The sequence below is a fragment of the Vulpes lagopus genome, chromosome 12 (genome assembly GCF_018345385.1).
Source record: "Vulpes lagopus strain Blue_001 chromosome 12, ASM1834538v1, whole genome shotgun sequence".
NCBI classification, from domain to species: Eukaryota; Metazoa; Chordata; class Mammalia; order Carnivora; family Canidae; genus Vulpes; species Vulpes lagopus.
The window spans coordinates 1,641,309-1,662,742 of record NC_054835.1 but is presented as its reverse complement, the minus strand read 5'-3'; the positions used below and the strand labels follow the sequence as shown (position 1 = coordinate 1,662,742).

The 21,434-nt window shown below is 38.9% G+C and overlaps 1 protein-coding gene across 4 annotated transcripts in view; it reads left to right on the top strand.

The window, feature by feature from the left end:
* LOC121474212 (spermatid perinuclear RNA binding protein) overlaps positions 1–21,434 on the top strand; it is a 148,769-nt gene that overhangs the window by 29,837 nt on the left and 97,498 nt on the right. The window lies entirely within an intron of this gene.

Genomic DNA, 21,434 nt, shown 5'->3' with positions numbered 1-21,434 from the left:
GCCCTTCAGGAGTTTTGCTCTTGGTGATAAGTCATACTCAGGTGAATGCAAGGCAGAGACTGAAAGTCTCTGACGTGGTGACTAAATTTGTGGTACACATACAGATAAAGAGGGTGGGCTAAGTACTTCATTGAGCTCATTGTGGCAGTGAGACAAAATGTGGCCCAGAAAAAAAAAAAGTAAGATTTGGATATTAAATGCATATAATACTAAGAGAGCTTTTGTTTTGTTTTATGTACAGTTTATTTTTAGGGGTAGCAAAGCATAAAATGTTACTGACGCTACTGAGGAAATCATTAGGAACACTTAAAAGAGTCTCATTCTGGAACTTCTGTAATGTTATAATGAAATTTACCTCTCTCCTTGTATAATTTATTGAAATTGTGCCTACTCTCCAAATGGCATTGTAGGGTAGTATTTATTTTTGGAATGTCTTTTTTTAAAATATAGAATTGCTTTTATGATATACCTAGGTCTAATGTCTGTCAGGGGGTTTCTTTTTTATGTGTATAAATAACAAAGCTCTCTCTTTTATGTTGTAAGATTTATTGTTAGGCAGGGCAAATTTCTGAACTTTCCTTGGGTAATTTCTCCATGTCTTTAGATTATTTGGATCTAAATTATTTATAAATTCACATACATATGTGGGATGCTAGGATGACTCTTTTTGTTTTGGAAAACAGTGCCATCAGAGTCCCTGTACAGCCTGTGCTGAAATTGGGTTGACTTAATACAATGCACTGTTCTCTCCCGGTCACTGTAATGGTTTGTAAATAGCCAGACCGTAGGTCATGCTTCTTTTATGCAGCTGTCTTTCTTGTTACTGGAAGTTAGATGCTCTTAATTTGCCTTTAAGGGAATATAACTTTAATTGCATATCTATTTGAATGCTTTTTGTTTTTGAATGTAGCCACCAACTGGCTACAGAGAATTTTTGATAGCTTTCTGATAGCTTTTCTTATTGATACATGATCAGCTCAATGAAATTGTGCAGTAGCTTGATGAATTTTATAATTTTAATAATAAAAGCTGACCTTTACTTATTGCACTTATGCCATGCACTCTGCCAAGCAGATTTAAAATTGCTTATTGGATATTTTTCTTGGGCAGCCCAGGTGGCTCAGTGGTTTAGTGCTGCCTTCAGCCCGGCTTGTGATCCTGGAGACCCAGGATCGAGTCCCACGTCAGGCTTCTTGCATGGAGCCTGTTTCTCCCTCTGCCTGTGTCTCTGCCTCTCTCTCTCTCTCTCTCTGTGTCTATATGAATAAATAAATAAAATCTTTAAAAAAATATTTTTCATTTAAATATCACAATGAGGTGAGTTGCTTTTTATTCCCACTGTGTACGTGTGAGACAGGTTTATTTTCTATCCCAAGGTTATACATTTAGGAGTGGTAGAGCAGAGATTTGAACCCAGGAAGACTGATTTCAGGGCTTCTTTTCTTTTCTTTTCTTCTTTTTTTTTAAGGTTTTATTTATTTATTCATGAGAGACACAGAAAGAGAGACCCGATCCCAGGTCTCCAGAATCGTGCCCTTGGGCCAAAGGCTACACTAAACTGCTGAGCCACCTGGGCTGCCCCAAGGGCCTATTTTCTTATCCACTATGCTTTATAGTCTTCTCAGATAATGTCTTTCTGGGAAACTGTCATATTGGGAATTTAATTTTATCTTTTATGTGTTACTTTGTTTGAGGGTATTGTAAGCTTGTTAATAAGTTCCTGTTAGGGATTTTATAGTTGCACCCATCACCTTGTGTGAGAGGTTAGTCATTGTATTAATTAAGTAACCCTGGTTGCTGATTTAGAGCCCTGAAATATGTTGCCTAAACCCTCAAAATACAGTGCATAATTGTCCAGAGCAGGTGTCCACATCTGCACATGGTATAGCATTTAGGGACCTCAGGCATTAGGGCTGGTGGGGATTCTACCATCTTCAGTGCATGGCTTCCAAGGTGGTTCTTAGAAGTATAGGGCAAGAGATTTTGTCTTCAGCAAGTGAGGTGAAAGGTGCAAATACAATTTCTGCTCACTTTTATTGCTAAGGGCTTAGTCTCATTGTGTTGTCTAGTTGTAGAGGGATTTGGAAATGTGATGTCCTTTCTCCTTGCTGATCCTGGGAGGTTAGGTGACATTCTTTAGTATTTTGAGTATTTCATCAGTGTTGAAGTCGTCTTGGTGAAGTACATTTCACGGGCAGGGTTTGTGATAATTTGATTTAGGGATTGGAAGCCGTGGACTATGGCAGAATGTTAATGTATTTGTACGTATGAGTTATTACTCAGTAATAGTAAGAGACATCTATACATTCCCATTTTATTTTTTAATATTTTTATTTTTTTAAAGATTTTATTTATTTATTCATAGACACAGAGAGAAATAGGCAGAGACATAGGCAGAGGGAGAAGCAGGCTCCACACAGGGAGCCCGACATGGGACTCAATCCTGGGTCCCCAGGATCACACCCCAGGCTGCAGGCGGCGCCAAACCGCTGTACCACCGGGGCTGCCCACATTCCCATTTTAATATAACAAAGGCAGCAAGCTCATTCTAGTTGACTTAATTTTCTTGGAACTGCGTCTTGTTAAGCTCTTTATTCCTAAATTATCTCAGAGGAGGTGACTTTCGTACAGATGAATTTTATTTATTTTATTTTATTTTATTTTATTTTTATTTTTTTTTATTTTATTTTATTTTTAAAAAGATTTTATTTATTTACTCATGAAAGACCCAGAGAGAGAGAGGCAGAGACACAGGCAGAGGGAGAAGCAGGCTCCATGCAGGGAGCTGGACGTGGGACTCCATCCCGGGATTCCAGGACCACGCCCTGAGCCAAAGGCAAGTGCCAAATCGCTGAGCCACTCAGGAATCTCCCAGATGAACTTTATTTTTTTTTAATTTTTATTTATTTATGATAGTCACAGAGAGAGAGAGAGAGAGAGAGAGAGAGAGGCAGTGACACAGGCAGAGGGAGAAGCAGGCTCCATGCACCGGGAGCCTGACGTGGGATTCGATCCCGGGTCTCCAGGATCGCGCCCTGGGCTAAAGGCAGGCGCTGAACCGCTGCGCCACCCAGGGATCCCCCCCAGATGAATTTTAATAGATGAAAGTAGCATAATCTAAATTTATTTCCTGTATCACAAACTACCATTTTGACATTCCTTACAGCTTTAATTTTGCCATAATGGGGACAAAGATCAGACAAATACCATTCTGTTTGCATTTGCTTGGTGACCTATACCTACTGGGATGATAGTGTATCTTGCTGAGGTTTACCTTAAATGATCCATTCTTTCCTTAGATTTTTAGTTGTGTGACAGGATATCAGTAGAAATAAAGTGGTTGCATCATAAATTCACTGAAGCCTAATTGAAGTCCTCATATAATAAGCCTAGCATTCTTTGAATGCTTTTGTAATAAAAACACACTTATAGAGATCTTCTATAATCCTTTATTTTAACATATATACTCTGAATAAAGAGTCTAAAAAATAGACTGAATTTTTAAAAAAAGTTTATCCTCCAGCTTTTATAGCTTTGAGTTATGCACTTTTTGGAAAAGTACATGTAAACTTTTGGCCCTCTACCACAGACAAGGAATGTAGGCACATGTACTGCTAGAATTCTTTTGGGGCCTCTTTATTTGCCTAAAACGGGACAGGACTTTCAGGACGTTTTAATGCAGTTCAGGTACAGTCAATTATAAGGTATGTTATTTGAATCCTGGTTATAATCTTCACCTATATTTGTAACCTAAATGCCTAGTCCAAAAAAGATTAAACCAGTTGGACAAATATAAAATATTTAAGCTGAGAGGAAGGATTTCATGTGATGTTACTCTTGTAAGAAAGGAATGGGTCTAAAACTACCGAAGGAGGCTGGGAACAAGCACTGGACTTAGAGTCCAGGGTTTGATTGAGTCTGAGCCTTTCTAAAAAGTTGTTTGGTGACTGTGGGCAAGGTGCCTCACCGCTTTGGGTCTTAGTTTTCTCTTTGAGAAGTAAAGATCTTGTATTGTTAGTCTTTTTGACCAGTTTAGCAGTCTGATTCTGATTATCTCCTCATTCTAATGTGTGTGTGTGTGTGTGTTTTGTCAAGAGAGAGTTAATATAAAGTTGTCAGTTCTTTTTCTTTGTCTTGATAGTCTTGATAATAGAAAACATTGATTTGAGTTATCCTAACTTTAATAAGTTCTAAAATTTGTTTTAAAGAAAGCATAGAAGTATTTTGCTATACATTTTAGGAGTCCACTGTGGTGCAGTGGACAGGTTGATTATATATTTTAATTATGCCTCACTGCTTGCTGTCCCTGTAAAAGAAGCATGTAAACTGGAAAGACAGACAAAACACTTTGAAAACCTTCTAGTCAGTGAAAGGAAATCACCTAGGTACCTCTTGTACCTAGTAAAGTCCTTTAAATTTCCATTTTTAGGCAAAAGGCAATAAAATCAGTTAACATGAGTATATGTATGGAGCTTTGCCACATAAGGTAGTGCACGTTTTTCTATGAGCATTTTATTTAAAAAGTTTAAACATGCAAAAAAGTTGAAAGAATTATACAGTGAACACCTATATATTCTACAGTTAGCTCAACCTCAACAATTAACATTTTCTTTTATTAGCTTTATCACATACTTGTTTATTTCATTACCCATCTATTAGTCCATCTTATTTTTTTTAAGGTTTAATTTTTAATTTTTATTTTTTAAGATTTATTGATTGGGGTTCCTGGACAGCTCAATCAAGTATTTGGCTTTTTGGCTCAGGTCATGATCTCAGGGTTCTGGGATCAAGCCCTGTGGTGTTGGGCTCTGTGCTCAGCAGGTAGTCTGCTTCTCCCTTTTCCTCTACCAGTGCCCCCACCCTGCTTATGCTTTCTCTCCCTCTCTCTCTCAAATAAATAAATAAAATCTTAAAAAAAATAAAAAATATATATTTATTTATTTGAGAGAGGGAGGGAAAGAGAACATGGGTGAGTGCATGCAAGTGTGGGGAGGTTCAGAGAGCATCTTCAAGCAGTCTCCCTGCTGAGTGTCAAACTAGGGGCTTGATCCCATGACCAAGGAGATCATGACCTGAGCCACAACCAAGAGTCCGATTAACCGATTGAGCCACCCAGGTGCCCCTTGAGATTTTATTTTTAAATAGTCTCTACATCCAACATAGGACTTGCATCTACAACCCCAAGAGTTGCATGCTCTACCCATCCAGCTAGCCTGGTGCCCCAAGTCCTGTCTTATTTTTGTTGAATTTTAAAATGAGTTGCAGGCATCCTTACAGTTTACCACTAAACCCTTGGAGATACATAAAATTAGCAAGCATTCAGTAGTTTAGCACCGCCTTCACTTTTTTTGATGTTAAAAATTTACATATGTAAAAGTATATACCTCTTAAGTGTACTGTGATTGTTGTTCATTATTGAGCACCTAACATTTTTTAGGGTCCCTGCTAGTCTGGGAAATCGATGAAGGGGACACAGCTTTTGCTTTCATGGTGCTAATAGGATAACTAGGGGAAAGCTGTATAAAAAGTAAACTCAGTAGTGTACTGAATTTAACGATACAGGTCTTGCTTTCAGAAGCCAAGAGCAAGAATTCAGAGGAGCTTTTGGAGGGACTGAAAATAAGGCCTGGCTGACCCACATGACTGTCTTCTAAACTTTACTTCTATATCGTTTTGCCCATCCTTTCATTCTTTTCTATTTGAGGATCTGCTTTCTCCTCTTTTTAGTACATATGGTAGAATATGGTTGCCCCCACAGCATTTCTTTGAAAACTAACAGTTCTCAGCCACACAGGAACACCGATTTTCTATTTTTTTTTTTAAGATTTTATTTATTTATTCATGAGAGACAGACAGAGAGAGAGAGAGAGAGAGAGAGAGGCAGAGACATAGGCAGAGGGAGAAGCAGGCTCCATGCAGGGAGCCCGATGTGGAACTCCATCCTGGGTCTCCAGGATCACGCCCCAGGCTGCAGGCGGTGCTAAACTGCTGCGCCACTGGGGCTGCCCCCAATTTTCTATATTAATTTCAATTCCAAATTCCTGGAAGGTAGAATCTGATTGGCTCAGTCCTGCTTTGGCTTTGGCTGAGGGCAGGATTTTGAAGTGTTCATTTCTTTTTTTTTTTTTTTTTTAAATTTTCATTTATTTATGATAGTCACACAGAGAGAGAGAGAGAGAGAGGCAGAGACACAGGCAGAGGGAGAAGCAGGCTCCATGCACCAGGAGCCCGATGTGGGACTCGATCCCGGATCTCCAGGATCGCGCCCTGGGCCAAAGGCAGGCGCCAAACCGCTGCGCCACCCAGGGATCCCGAAGTGTTCATTTCTTATTGGAATCCTCCCTTTGTGGTTGGTGAAGTGTAGGGGAAAGAGGAGAACCCTTCCCAGAGCAAGTAGGGAGCTATTGTAAGTGAGGACACTCACACTGAAAAATGCTTCTAACTACAAATGTGATAAATCTATAGACAAGAACAGGGTCAGAAACAGCACAATGGGCGAATGAACCACTATTTAGAGATGGTGTCGGGGTCAGGGACAGCTTTCTGGAGAAATTGTGGCTGAGTTGGGTTTTGAAAGATAATCAAGATAATCAAGTATAGTGGTGGGAAGGAATGATATGCCCTACCGAAGAGCAGCAGTAGAAAGATAACAAATGGCATAGTGTGTTTTGGTAATTATAATTACCAAAATTATACCACTCACGTGGTATAAGCAGGTTTGTTAGCGGCTAGAGAGAGAGATCAGGCCCAGTTCATGGAGAAACCTTACCTTGCTAAGATAAGGGAAGCCAGAAAGAGTAGGTGACAATCAGATTTGTTTCCTTATGAGATCATTTCATTGGAAAAATGAGCCAGATTCTTGAGAACCTGGGCTTAAAAAGTGGCAGTGAGGGCAGCCCAGGTGGCTCAGCGGTTTAGCACCACCTTCAGCCCAGGGCATGATCCTAGAGACCCAGGATCGAATCCCACGTCAGGCTCCCTGCATGGAGCCTGCTTCTCCCTCTGCCTGTATCCCCCCACCCCCACTCTCTCTGTTCTGATGAATACATAAAATCTAAAAAAAAAAAAAAAAAAGAATGGAAGTGAAAAAGAAGAGGGGAAATATTGGGGTATCTGGGTGGCTCAGTCAGCTAAGTGTCGAACTCTTGATTTTGGTTCAGATCATGATTTCAGGGTTGTGAGATTGAGCTCAATGGGGAGTCTGCTTAAGATTCTCTCTCTCTCTCTCTCTCTCTCTCTGTGCTCCCCTTTTGCCCACTCACACATTTTCTCTCTCTCTATCTCTCTCAATAAATCAAATCTTTTTTTTTTTTTTAAAGGGAGTTTTTTAGGCAGTAAAATCTTCAGTACTTGGGATTTATTAGATGTAGGGGGAGAAGGATAATTCTTAAGATGGTGCCCCCTGATCTTTTGACCTGGGTGACTAGATGAATTAGAATGCCATCTAAGATAGTTAGGAGACTGAAGTGCTGTTGGTGGTATAATTTTTGGTATGACTGATAATTGCAAGGGCACTTTAAATTGTACTTACATGTTTTATGCATTTTTCTGTATTTAAGTGATATTTCACAATCTAAAATGTTGAAGAACAATAACAACAACAAAATGGGAGAAAATACATTTGGGGAAAAAAGATGCTGACTTTAAGATTTCAGTTTGCATTTGGGATGTCCATGTGACCATCCCAGGGGAAGTGTTTAGAAGGCAAGTGGATATGGAATGTGAAGTACAAAAATATGGACTGCTGATACAGATGAAAAGAGTAGATTAGATTAGGTCTGTAGTTATCAAGCCTGTCTGTATATTAAAATCTGGAGAGTGTAAAGAAGTACTGATAACCTGGGTCCCACCCCAGGCAAATTAAATCGGTTTCTGGGGGTATGAGGGCACAACATCTGGCTTCCTGTGCTTCTAATGTACAGAGATGAGAAACACTGGATTACGGGAAGATCACTTATTCCCTACATTCTGTGACAGAGGGAGTGTTGTGCAAAGAGGATTTTGTAATTGATTTAGATTTCAGTATAGGTTTATTCTTTTTTTGGGGACATAATTCATATGCCTTGTGCTTTCCCCTCATTAATACCAGAGATTTAAAAAGTATGCTTTTTGTTAAAACAGTGATGTACATGTGTTTTTTTTTTAAATTTTATTTTAAGATTTTTTTTTATTCATGAGAGATACACAGAGAGAGGCAGAGACATAGGCAGACAGAAAAACAGGCTTCCTGTGGGGAGCCTGATCCAGGATCCCGGGATCATACCCTGAGACGAAGGCAGATGCTCAACCACTGAGCCACGCAAGTGCCCCTTTGCACATGCATTCTTAAAAATATGTGGAAGATACAGCTATTTTAGTTAAAAGTTTTAAAACAGAAGCTTTCCTTTGACGAAATGGCTGTGTCTTCTCTAATTTCAATTACTAATAGTGTATAGTCTTTTCAGCCAAACATAGAAAATTGCATCAGCTGCAGTTTCTTTGAATAGTAAATATGAAGGACAATGATTGGTAAATGAATTGTGTATATAATGTAGTCTGAAAGGCAGACAGCTGTAAATGGTGAGAGATTGTCTCTGATATTTGTGATATGGAAAGGACAGTTGCTCACTGATCTCTTCTTTCTTTCCCTCACTGCATGGCTTTATAATTCAGCAGGGTCCTGTATCCATCAGTATGTATTAACAGCACCTGGAATATGCCCAGAAATATGTTAGGAAATTTATGTAAGTTACTAAAACAGATAGATAAAATGAACAGATAAAAATGCATGGGACTTGCACTAGGCATGCTACTGTTGGAGTTGAAGAGGAAGGCATGTAAATGACAGTTGAATACAAAATTATTTGGTAACTGTAAGAATCCAGAAACTGGAGTGATTTATTGGGCTTGAACATTTAGGGATGGGATAACTTACATATAGATGATTCTTCTAACACTCAAGGAACCTCAGGTTCCTTGATCTCTTCTCTGGTGATCTCGTTTTCCATGGACATCAGTCAGATCAGGGACCTCAGATCCATTGATTCTACCATTTTTTCCTTGTCTTTTATCTTCTTGATGTTTGCACTCCTTTTCTCAGCCAGCTTAAATTCGGTAGTCCTGCAAACTTCTCTTCATATATCCTCAACTCTTATGCTTGTCTTGTTTTATCACTCTGCAAAACTTAAAACCCTGGTTAAAATGACTCTTCTATTCAGTATGTGCACCTGTGCATCTGAACGTAATGGAAAACAGGCACTGCACACATACATACTCCCACACTCCCACCCATGTGCCAACCAATCTTATTTTTAAAATCATGACCTTGGTTCTTGAGTGGGTCCTTAATGCTGCCAGGCAGTCGTATCTCCTTAGTTTATTCATTTTGTCACTCTCCTAGATGGCTCTTTTACACCATCCACTTTCTCTTTAATCTTGTAGCACCTCTCCCATTGAAGCAAGATGACCTTGCTTTCTCCGTCACTAAGAAAACTGAAACACACTGTATTTATGCATTCTGCTCTCATTGCTATTACTGTAGATGAACTATCTATCAGATAGTCCCTTTACTTGTCTACTAGATAGTATCCCCTCTCAATTACTTAAAGATACTGCTCCAAGAATTCCCCCACCTCCAGTGTTCCCGCATCACTATTTTGATTTCTATTAGATCTTTGTAATATATAAACATGTTTTTCCCACTTTAAAAATATTTTCTCTTAATCCCACTTTCAGTGCCAGGTATTGTCTCATTTATTTGCTCTCCTTTGTAGCAAAACTTCTAGAAAGAGTTGTCTTTCTTCAACTGTTTTGAATTTCTTCCTATTCTCTCGTGTTTTTTTTTTTTTTTCTTATTGAGATAGAATTCACACACCATAAAATTCATCATTTTGAGTTTATAATTTAGTGGTTCTTAGTATATTCACAAAGTTGGATGTCCATCACCATTGTTTAATTCCAGAACATTTTCATCATCATTCTTAGTAGTCTCTCTCTGTTTCTTCTTTGCCTCCAGTGTTTGGCAACTATTAATGTACTCCTTTCTCTATGGACCTATCTATTCTGGATATTTAATATAAATGGAATCAAACACTATGTGACCATTTGTGCCTGGCTTCTTAGTAATGTTTTCAAGGCTCATCTGTGTTGTGACATTATGCTTCTTCATTCCTTTTCATGGCTGAATCATACTCCATTGTATGAATGTGTACTACATTTTGTTTATCCGTAAGTTGATACACATTTGGTTTGTTTCCACTTACTGGCTGTTGTGAAATACAGTACTATGAATTTAATATTCAGATTCTTGTATGAAAGTGTGTTTTCAGTCCTCTTGGGTGCATACCTCAGAGTTGAATTGCTTGGTCATATTGGTAACCTTATGTTTAATACTTTGAGGAACTGTTTTATATTCAGATTCTTGTATGAAAGTGTGTTTTCAGTCCTCTTGGGTGCATACCTCAGAGTTGAATTGCTTGGTCATACTGGTAACCTTATGTTTAATACTTTGAGGAACTGTTAAACTGTTCTGAAAGCACTGCATTTTATATTACCATCAGCAGTGTATGTGAATTCCAGTTTCTCCCATCTCATTCTTTCATAAGCTAACTTTAATTAGGCTTTTTTCTGGCTTCTCAGTTAAAACTGCCCTTGACAGGTCATTAGTAATATCAAAGAACCTAAATCCAAAGTCAATTCTCAGTTCTCGTTGTGTTTGACCTATAAACAGCATTTGACATATTTGATTACTCATTTTTTTACTTTTGGCTTCCAGGACCCCCCCCCCCCCCCCATTTTATTGATCTTCTTGTCAGTTTCCTTTGTTGGTTCTTCCTTTCTCCTCTTTAAAATTGGAGTCCTTATTGGAGATCTTTTTAATACTATTCATATGCCGGCTCCCAAATTGATATCTCTGAGATCTCTTTTTTTTTTGTACTTCAGAGGCATATATCCAACTGCCTACTTGACAGCCTCACCAGGATATCTAATAGACATCTTCAGTGGAAAATGTCTAAAACCAAACCCCTTTTCTTCTTTTTGTAATGTGCTCCACACATAAGCCTCCCCATCTCTAGTGAAGAAAATTCTATCCCCCAGTTGTTCAGGCCAAAAACCTAGCGTTAACTTTCACTTCTTTCTCACGTTTCATATTCAGTTTTCTAGGAAGTCTTGGTGGTTTTAACCTTCAAAGTATACAGTCGTATTACTTTTCACCACCTCTACTTGGTGATTGCCATCATCTTGGTCTGTCATCATCTTTCACCTGTATCTTTGCAAAGAATTCCTAGTCAGATCCTCTGCTAAGTAAGGTACCTTTGCCTCTAGCAATATAGCTAAGTACAATAACTGGAATAACCCTTGAGGGATATGTCATATCCTTACTCATTTTCTGCTCAAACCCTGCATTGGCTTTCCATTTCATTCAGTAATAGCCAAATAAAGACCCTGCTTCATATGACTATGTTACTTTTCTGACCTCTTCTACTGCTATGCTGCCTGGTTTACTCTATTGGATTCCTTACCTTTTTTTTTTTTTTTTAAGATTTATTTATTTATTTGAGAGAGTGTGAGTGGACGTGTGTGTGTGTGTGTGTGTGTGTGTGTGTGTGTGTGTGTGAATTGGGGGACAGGCAGAGGGAGAAATCTTCAAGCAGACTCCCCACTGAGTGCAGAGTCCCACTCTGGGCTCAATCCCATGACTCATGAAATCACCTAAGCCCCAATGAAAAGTCAGCCCCAATGAAAAGTCAGACACCTAACTGACTGAGCCACTCAGGTGCCCCACCTTGCTATTTTCCAAACAAGTCAGGCATGCTTTAGACTCAGGACCTTTGCATTTGCTGTTGCTTCTGCTTGAATTTGTTTTCACATCTTTAAAATCTACTCTAAACTTGCGAATTAAGCTTACTCTGATTTTTAATTCTGCAACTTGCTCTTTCCACATTTGGTTCCTCTTACTGTGCTCTCTTATTTTTACATAACACTTGACTTTATCATTGATTGGCTGCATTATTGACTTATTTATGATGTCTATGATGTATTGCTCTCCCTCCCAAACCCTCTGTAAGGCTGAAACTCCACGAGGGCAGGGATTTTGTTTTGTTTACTGGTGTATCCTAAGTGTTTAGTACAGTGATGGTGCTTATTAGCCGTTCAACAAATATTTGTGGAATGAGCAAATAAATGGATGGCTCTGTGGGGGAGGTAGGATCCGAGGCAGATCTTGTGCTATTTTGATAAGCAAAAGTTGTGGGGAGAAAAGACCAGCTTGGACTCTATTTTCTTTCCTACTCTTCTCTGTGCCTTTCACAAAATCACCAATCCTTCAAGGCATGGGCATATGAATTAAAGCAGAGTTTGAATTTGCTTCTTACTGTATATATGATCCTAAGCAAGATTTGTGGCCACTCTTGAGTCTTTTTTAAAAAGTCATTTTTTTTTTTAAAGACTCAAGAAGTTTTTTTGAGAGGGGGCATGCACTGAGAGCGAGCAGGGGGAGAGAAAGAATCTTAAGCAGGCTCCATGCCCAGCACGGAGCCTGATGTGGGGCTTGATTTCATGACCCTGACTGTGACCTGAGCCAAAATCAAGAGTCAGACGCTTAACTGGCACTAGAATTTGAACTGCCAAAACCATCAGGTGCCTCAGCCACTGTAAGTAGAACTGCTGTCTGGAAACCTGATAAAGCTTCAGTGCTAGAATCGATTCTCTGAAGACCTCGCTCTTTGAGTCATTACTTTTAAATCACTTCCTGGAGTTGGGCTCTGCTTCATAAGATGGATCCCATAAGGGATCTCTGGGTGGCCCAGTGGTTTAGCGCCTGCCTTCGGCCCAGGGCATGATCCTGGGGTCCTGGGATCAAGTCCCATGTCAGGCTCCCTTCTCCCTCTCTCTGTGTCTCTCATGAATAAATGAATAAAATCTTAAAAAAAAAAAAAAAAAAAAAGAAGAAGAAGGAACCTCCCCCCTGTAGAAAAGGGGGTTCAGATGTAGGGCTACTAAAAGTAAATGACCTATATGTACTGCAAGTATCTACCTCTACAGGTGATTGTAATTAGATAAAATAATTTCTATGCAGTGTCTAGAACTTACTAGGTGCTTTTTACTTAGTGGGATCTAAGTGCTTTATTTACTTACCTATCTATTTTTTCATCTATCTTTTTAAAATAAATTTCACTGAAGTACAATGAAACAAGTACATAAATCCTAAGTTTATACAGTTTGGTAGATTTTTATGAAGTGAGTTCATCCTTTTAACCAGAACCCGGAAGAAGAAATAGAATATTACTAATATCAGAGATGCCTTTCTCATACCCCCTCCTAGGATCTCCTCACTTTCTCTTCTACTAGGTTACAGCTATTTTGACATTGACTAGTTTTGCCTCTTACCAATATATAGTCAATGTATGTTATGTTTGCAAAGCTGTTTTATGTTTGATGTGTATGATTTCTTTCAACACTAAAGCTCTTTTGTGAGCTTCATCCATGTTTTTGTGTGTGACAAGAGTTGATTTCATACTCTTGTATGAATGTAACTATTGATGGAAGTATGGGTTATTTCCAGTTTTGACTAATACAAGTAAGTGCTGTTATGTATATGCTTGCATGTCTTCTGGTTTACTTATATATCACATATCGGAGGTTATGTAACATGGAGGGGAATTAGTGGGTCATGGATTCTGTGTATGTTTAGCTTTAGGAGAGAATGCCAAAAATTTTTTCTTTTCTTTTTTTAAAAGATTTTATTTATTTATTCATGAGAGACACAGAGAGAGAGACAGAGAGAGAGAGAGAGAGGCAGAAACACAGGCAGAGGGAGAAGCAGGCTCCCTGAAGGGAGCCCGATGTGGGACTCGATCCTGGGATTCCAGGATCACATCCTGAACCAAAGGCAGTCGCTTAACCGCTGAGCCACACAGGCTTCCCCCCAAAAAGTTTTCTAAAGTAATTTTCCACTTTATACTTCTGTCAGTAATACATGAGAATTCTGCTTGGTTTCATCTTTTATGACATCTTTGTTCTTTCAGTAAGACTTTGTACCCCAGAATAAAATTTGCTTGATTCTACCTAATCTGTTCCATGTGTCTATTATATTATTAAGTCTTTGATATGAGATTTCATTAAAAAAAATCTCTGTCCTCTTATTATTAAGTACAGAATATAGGATGTATATATAGTAAATAAATGCCCGGTGAAAGTTGCATGAAAAAAATAAAGACTGTCTAGGCTGGGATAATCTTGGCATTCTTTTTGGAGACAGAACTTTGTTATCTGACTGAATTAGAAGTGATTGGTATCTTAGAAATGGTGAGAGGGTTGAATTAAGTCAGATGGAATATGGTTGGATTCTGTAGGTAATAGATGTCCTTTTTAGCTTCGGAAATGGGAGAGAGTTGATGAATGCTATTTTGTTCTATGAATGAAGAATTGCATTTTTGTTTAAAGTTGTGCCCAGGTCTTAGGCAAAAAAATATTTGGGCCCATGATTGGACACAGATTAGACAAGGCATGGGCTAGTGTCTATTTGGTCTGCTTTATCTCTTCTTAGTTTCTTCATAAATGGAGTTCAACATCAGTCTTGTCAAGATTAGAACTAATATAAAAATGTGAGTAGAGGGATCCCTGGGTGGCGCAGCGGTTTGGCGCCTGCCTTTGGCCCAGGGCGCGATCCGGAAGACCCTGGATCGAATCCCACGTCGGGCTCCCGGTGCATGGAGCCTGCTTCTTCCTCTGCCTGTGTCTCTGCCTCTCTCTCTCTCTCTCTCTATGACTATCATAAATAAATAAAAATTAAAAAAAAAATTAAAAAAAAAAAGTGAGTAGATTATTTTTCTTTTTTTTTTTTTTTGACATTTTATTCTGTGGCAGTCCAAGATTCAGAACTTTAAAATGTATGTTGCCGAGTATAGCTTATGAAAGAAAGGAAGTTCAGCTTCTCCCAGTGCCAGTCCATGTGGAATTTTGACTAGTCAACTATAGTATTTCCAGTGTGGCTTGCCTACCTTCTCTTCTGCTTTGTTGATGTTCTGCTCTAGCACCTTTGTTTTGTTTCTGTCAGAAATTAAAAATAAAACATTTATAAAGCGTCATGAAGCTTCTTGCCTCTGAGGGCTTGTACCACTAATAGATGTCAAACTTTGTTTCATAATTTTTGTTAATTACAAAGTACATAAATGTTTTTTATTTTTAAATTTTATTTATTTATGAATGAGAGGCAGAGACATAGGCAGAGGGAGAAGCAGGCTCCCCAAAGGGAGCCTGATGCAGGACTCGATCCTAGGACCCTGGGATCATGACCTGAGCCAAAGGGAGATGCCCAACCACTGAGCCACCCAGGTGCCTCAATATAATGTTTTTTCAGAGTCAGATTGTTAGCGGAAGAAAATAAAACCACCTTGTAATGTTAAATATGAGTTGGAAATATCAATATGAACTTATGTTTAAAAAATAAATTATATTTACTTGCTCCATCGACTGAAAGGGTGTAGCAGCAATGACATTCAACAGAGAAGAGCATACCTAGTGCCCAGATAATTTAATTTTCAGTACCATTTCCCACTAAAAAGAATCTTGGAGAAATGTTCATTGGAACTGGTTCCAGGTGTGGGACAAGAAAAATGCTAGCTGAGCCTGGGACATCTTGTGTCAAAAACAAAGGAACCTGGGGTGCCTGGGTGGTTTAGTTGGTTAAGCATTCGACTCCTGGTTTCGGCTCAAATCGTGATCTCCTGGGCCATGAGATCAAGTCCAGCATCAGACTCCCCTAGGAGTCTGCTTGAAGATTCTCTTTCTCTGCTCCTCCCCCCACTTGCTTCCCACCCCCCCCTCTTAAATAAATAAATCATAAAAAAAAAAAAAAAGCAAGGGAGCTCTCAAAGACTAGGAGTTCATGTCCAAGGGACACAGGAACTCACTTATAAAGTTTACCATTGGCCAAATTGAGACAACTTGATTATGCATGATGGCAATTGACATTGGGTTTTGAGAATATTCTTTTGATTCATAATTAGTGTGGGAGGGGAAAAGGTAAGGGATGTGGAGAGAAAGGTTGAGTTCTTTGCATAAGATCACCAGAATTTAAATGTAAAAGGAATGATATAATTAGAAAATCACCTTTTTTGTATACCCCAGTATAATAATTTGGTTCAGGATGCTAAAACTGCTAAGTTGTTAGGAAAAAGGATATTCATTCAATATTAAAGTATCACATCACAAATTACTTCTTACAAAAGGGAAAATGCAGGCAGCCCAGGTGACTCAGCGGTTTAGTGCCGCCTTCAGCCCAGGGTGTGATCCTGGAGACCTGGGATCCAGTCCCACGTCAGGTTCCCTGCATGGAGCCTTCTTCTGCCTCTCTCTCTGTCTCTCATGAATAAATAAATAAAATCTTAAAAAAAAAAAAGGGAAAATAATTTTATAACATGGAGATCTGGCATTTACCACCTTAACCTTTAACATTTAATCACCTTAAGTGATTAAAATTAGGATCACCAAGCTGATATCAAGTACTCCCTGACTTGATGCAGTTAAGAGCTGTGCAACATTACCTCTGGTTGTATTATTGCCAGAAATGAGGAAATAATCAGAGAAATAATAATGTGGGGCATTCTATAAGACAGTTGCCCTGGACTCCTAAAAAAGATACTGACACAAAAAATAAAGGTAAGGAGACTGGGGTATTTTTTTAATAAACTTTTTCCCTTAGATTACTTTGGAAGCTATAAAGTCTTTCTTAGTCCTTTTGAGATATATATATATATATTTTTTTTAAAGAAAATTCATCATGCATCTTTTGACTTATTAGAGTCTGTTTTTACTTGATATCATTACTTTCTATCTTGACAGTGTATTCCTCTTAGAACACTTTGACTTCCTTTATCCTCATCTCAACTTCTACATTGTTATAGTTGTGTACTTTATATATTTAAACCCCATAAGTCAGTATTGTTGTTTTGTAACACTTGAACTGTTAATATTAATTTGCAATTAATCTCTGCAAATCTGTGCAGTTAACCCTTGAACAACACAGGTTTGATCTTGTATGTGGATTTTTGTCTATATAGTACGTAAATGTATTTTCTCTTCCTTATGATTTACTTAATATTTTCTCTAGTCTACATTATTGTAAGTACAGTATATAATACCTATAACATACAAGATATGTGTTGTTTATGTTATTGGTGGAGGTTTCAGGGCAACGGTAGGCTATTAGTAGTTAAAAGTTTTGGTGGAGTCAAAAGTTATATGCAGATTTTCTACTGTATGGAGGGGTCAGCACCCCTAACCCCTTGTGTTGTTCAGGGGTTAACTATTATTTTCTTTGCTTTTCTCCTGTCTGAACTCTGACCTTTTTTTTTTTTTTTTAGATTTTATTTTATTTTATCTTATTTTTTAAAAATTTTTATTTATGATAGTCACACACAGAGAGAGAGAGAGAGAGAGAGAGAGAGAGAGAGGCAGAGACATAGGCAGAGGGAGAAGCAGGCTCCATGCACCGGGAGCCCGACGTGGGATTCGATCCTGGGTCTCCAGGATCGCACCCTGGGCCAAAGGCAGGCGCCAAACCGCTGCGCCACCCAGGGATCCCTAGATTTTATGATTTACTTTTTTGAGAGAGAGAGAGCACAAATGGAGGGGAGGGGCAGAGGGAGAGGGAGAAGCAGACATCCTGCTGAGCAGAGAGCCCTGTATGGGGCTCCATCCAAGGTTCCTGGGGTTATGACCTCAGCCAAAGGCAGATGCTTGCCCCTGATCTTTTATCTATGATAATTTTCTTTCTGCTGGAAGAACAGCCTTTATAATTTCTTTTAGTACAGGTCTGCTGCTGGCAAAGCCTCTCTCTTTTCTTTCTTCCCCCTCCTACCCCTGAAAGTGCATTTATTCCTGAAGGATATTCCCTGGATATAGAATTCTGTATTGCAAGTTATTCTTTAAGCATGTTGAAGATAACCATTGTTCCATTGTAAATATTGAGAGTTGTCATTCTGCCTCTCCTTTGAAGTAATTTGTCTTTTTTCTCTCACATTTTATAACAACCTTGAGGGATGTAAGTTTTCTTTTTGTGTGTGCAGATGTGAATAGAAATTCAGGACAACTTGGCCAGTCAAACATTTAGCAAATGGTAGATTAAAATCCAGGTTTGTTGGATATCAACATCTGTACTTTCCCCACTTTGCCATACTGCCTCTCACTAAAGAAAAGTATGTATTCATCTTTTTTTTTAAAAAGATTTTTATTTATTTATTCATGAGAGAGAGAGACAGAGACACAGGCAGAAGGAGAAGCAGGCTCCCTGCAGGAAGCCCAGTGCGAGACTTGATCCCAGGACCCCAGGATCATGACCTGGGCTGAAGGCAGGCACTCAGCCACTGAGCCACCATAATTATGGCCCTTAGTCTTATAGTTTAGAGAAAAGAATGCCAAAAACATTCAAGTTGTATTGAGGCAGTATATGGCTAAAAGCTAAAATGGTGATAGCTTGCAGTAATTACTGAAAGAGCTTATGCAAAGGGAATTTCATAATTGGCGGGAAGTGTCCTAGGAAGGAGGTGGAATGTTGTCTGAACCCCAGGCAGATTAATTGAGGGTAGAGATTGTAGAGACTGTTATAGGCAGAGGCAAATGACGTGAGGAAAGGCACAGAGGGCTAAATGATGGATTTAGGGGATTTCATCACAGTTGATTTGGTTCTAGCTGAAGATTATAAATGTTGTTGGGGGTAAGATTGTATGTGATGTGATGTCTCATGGAGGGACATAAATTCCCATCCTCTTGTCTTTTAGGGGGCAGGCAGTCTCTTTTTTTTCTTTTTTTAAGATTTTATTTATTGATGAGAGACACAGAGAGAGGCAGAGACATAGGCAGAGGGAGAGGCAGGCTCCGTGCGGGGAGCTCAATGTGGGACTCGATCGTGGGACTCGATCCTGGGACTCTGGGATCACGTCCTGATCCGTAGGCAGATGCTCAACCACTCAGCCACTCAGGTGTCCCTTGGTAGCAGGGAGTCTTGATGAGTTGTTTGAGATGGGGTGATAAAATGAAAACCCAGAGAATTACTTGGAGGGTAAGAGCTTGTCCTGACTCCATATTTCAACCTAAATTTGAATTATCGCTGTATCATTTCCTCAGTAATACTGTAAGTTTAACTAACTTTTCAAAGCCTCAGTTTCACCACTTGTGAATTTGAAATCATTAGAGTACTTATGTCATAGTTGTTCTGAGGATTAAATAAGTTATTATAGGCAGTGTACTTAGAACAATGGTTGGAACAGAGTAAGCATGATTTAAGTATTTGGCATAATTTTATTATTGTCATTACTAAATGAGATGATGCATATTAGTAACCAATGCCTGGTACATGGTTAATCAGAATTTTGGTTACCAATAGAATGTGTTTGGGTAAATATTACTAACCAAATTATCTTTTCATACCTCTGTACCTAGGTATAGGGAATGTAAAACCTTTGAAATTGTATTAATGTATGGATAAGCTATGTGATTCACTTAGGTCATTTCCCCATTCCATCATTTTTGTGATTACATATTACATATCATTCCTAATTTCCACAGTTAATTCATTTTATCAATAAAAATAATAATGAAGAAAATATTCCATGTTAAAAATCTATAGTCAGGGGGGCGCCTAGGTGGCGCAGTTAAGCCTCTGACTCTTGGTTTTAGCTCCAATCCTGATCTCAGGATTGTGAGATGAGCCCTGTGTTGAACTCCACACTCAGTGCAGACTCTGCTAAAATTTCTCTCTCCCTCTCCTTCTACTCCTTGCCCCCTCCTCCCCGCCCATGATCGCTCTCTCTCACTCTCACTCTCAAATAAATAAATCTTAAAAAAAAAAAAAGGTATCTGTAGTCAGAAGAGAGAGAAGGAGGTAGTGTTAGTTAAATCTGTGATGAAACAGTGTATCATAGGAGGAAACTATAAATATGCCATAGGAAAGGTGTAGGAATTGTGTTGGTAGCTGAACTTAGAAATACTATCTCTGGATTCTCTTTAACATTGTCTCTTCAGAAAATGGCAGGTAACCTGAGGATACTAACTAATAAGCTTCCGCCATAGGTATGAAGAATAAAAAAACCACTTCTCTGTTAACATTTTTTTCCAAGGGAAATTGTATAAAGTCATTGAAGCATCAGGACCAATGGACTAGGAATGCATTTAAGTGAGGGCTCATTAATCTTTTAAGAAGTAGAAAAGCAAACATGTCAGAGAAGCAGTGTGGATTTATAATATTAAAATGCCAGTATCTTCAAATAGTGTCACAAAGGAGAATGGGAAATTATTTAAGAATGGACACCACTTATGTGTTTCTTTTAAGGTTAAATAGTTCAGCATAAAACCAGATGCTTTAAAAAAAAAAAAAAAAAAAAAACAGATGCTTTGGGGATCCCTGGGTGGTTCAGTGGTTTGGCGCCTGCCTTTGGCCCAGGACGTGATCTTGGAGTCCCGGGATCGAGTCCCACGTCGGGCTCCCGGCATGGAGCCTGCTTCTCCCTCTGCCTGTCTCTCTCTCTCTCTCTCTCTCTCTCTCTCTCTCTCTCTCTCTGTGTCTATCATAAATGAATAAATAAAAAATCTTAAAAAAAAAAAAAAAGATGCCTTTACTGACGATACCCGACAAGCAGCTAATTGTAATTTTAAGTGAGGTTTAACTTAACTTACTTAACTTATTGGAATGATTTTGCTAGAGAAATTGCCTTTCAATGAATGTATTCTAAGTCTAAAGGAACTAAATGCATGGTGCTTTTTTTTTTCTTTAAGGGTAGTATTTTGAAATTTTTATTCCAAGAGTTGAGTATCTTATTTCTGAGAATAGGTTACTGAATAAGCATGCTTGAGTGTAATTTCCAGTGGAAGTGGGAAGTCAGATTTTAGAAGTCTCTTCTTTTTCTTATTGTTACTGGGGATAGAGAGGGAGTAGGCCTAACTTTGTCCTCTGGAAAAACTAGAGTCTAGAATCTCACTTGGAAGCTGGAGTTGTTATTGTTGTTTTTTTTTAAAGATTTTATTTATTTATTTGTTTGTTTATTTACTTATTTATTTATTTATGAATGAGAGAGAGAGAGAGAGAGAGGCAGAGACCTATAGGCAGAGGGAGAAGCAGGCTCCATGCTGGGAGCCCGATGTAGGACTTGATCCCCAGACTGCGGGATCACACCCTGAGCTGAAGGCAGGCACTCAACCGCTGAGCCACCCAGGAGTCCCTGGAAGCTGGAGTTTTAAACATTAGCAACAATGTGTTTATTTAGTTTCTATAATTTTGTTCCAATGAGTATTTGTTGACTCAATAGCAAATGGGATTGGCATGGTTCTGGTCCCTACCCCAGGTCCGTCCTTAAGAATAAAAAAAAATGGGCAGCCCGGGTGGCTCAGTGGTTTGGCGCCGCCTTGAGCCCAGGGCGTGATCCTGGAGACCCAGGATCAAGTCCCACATCAGGCTC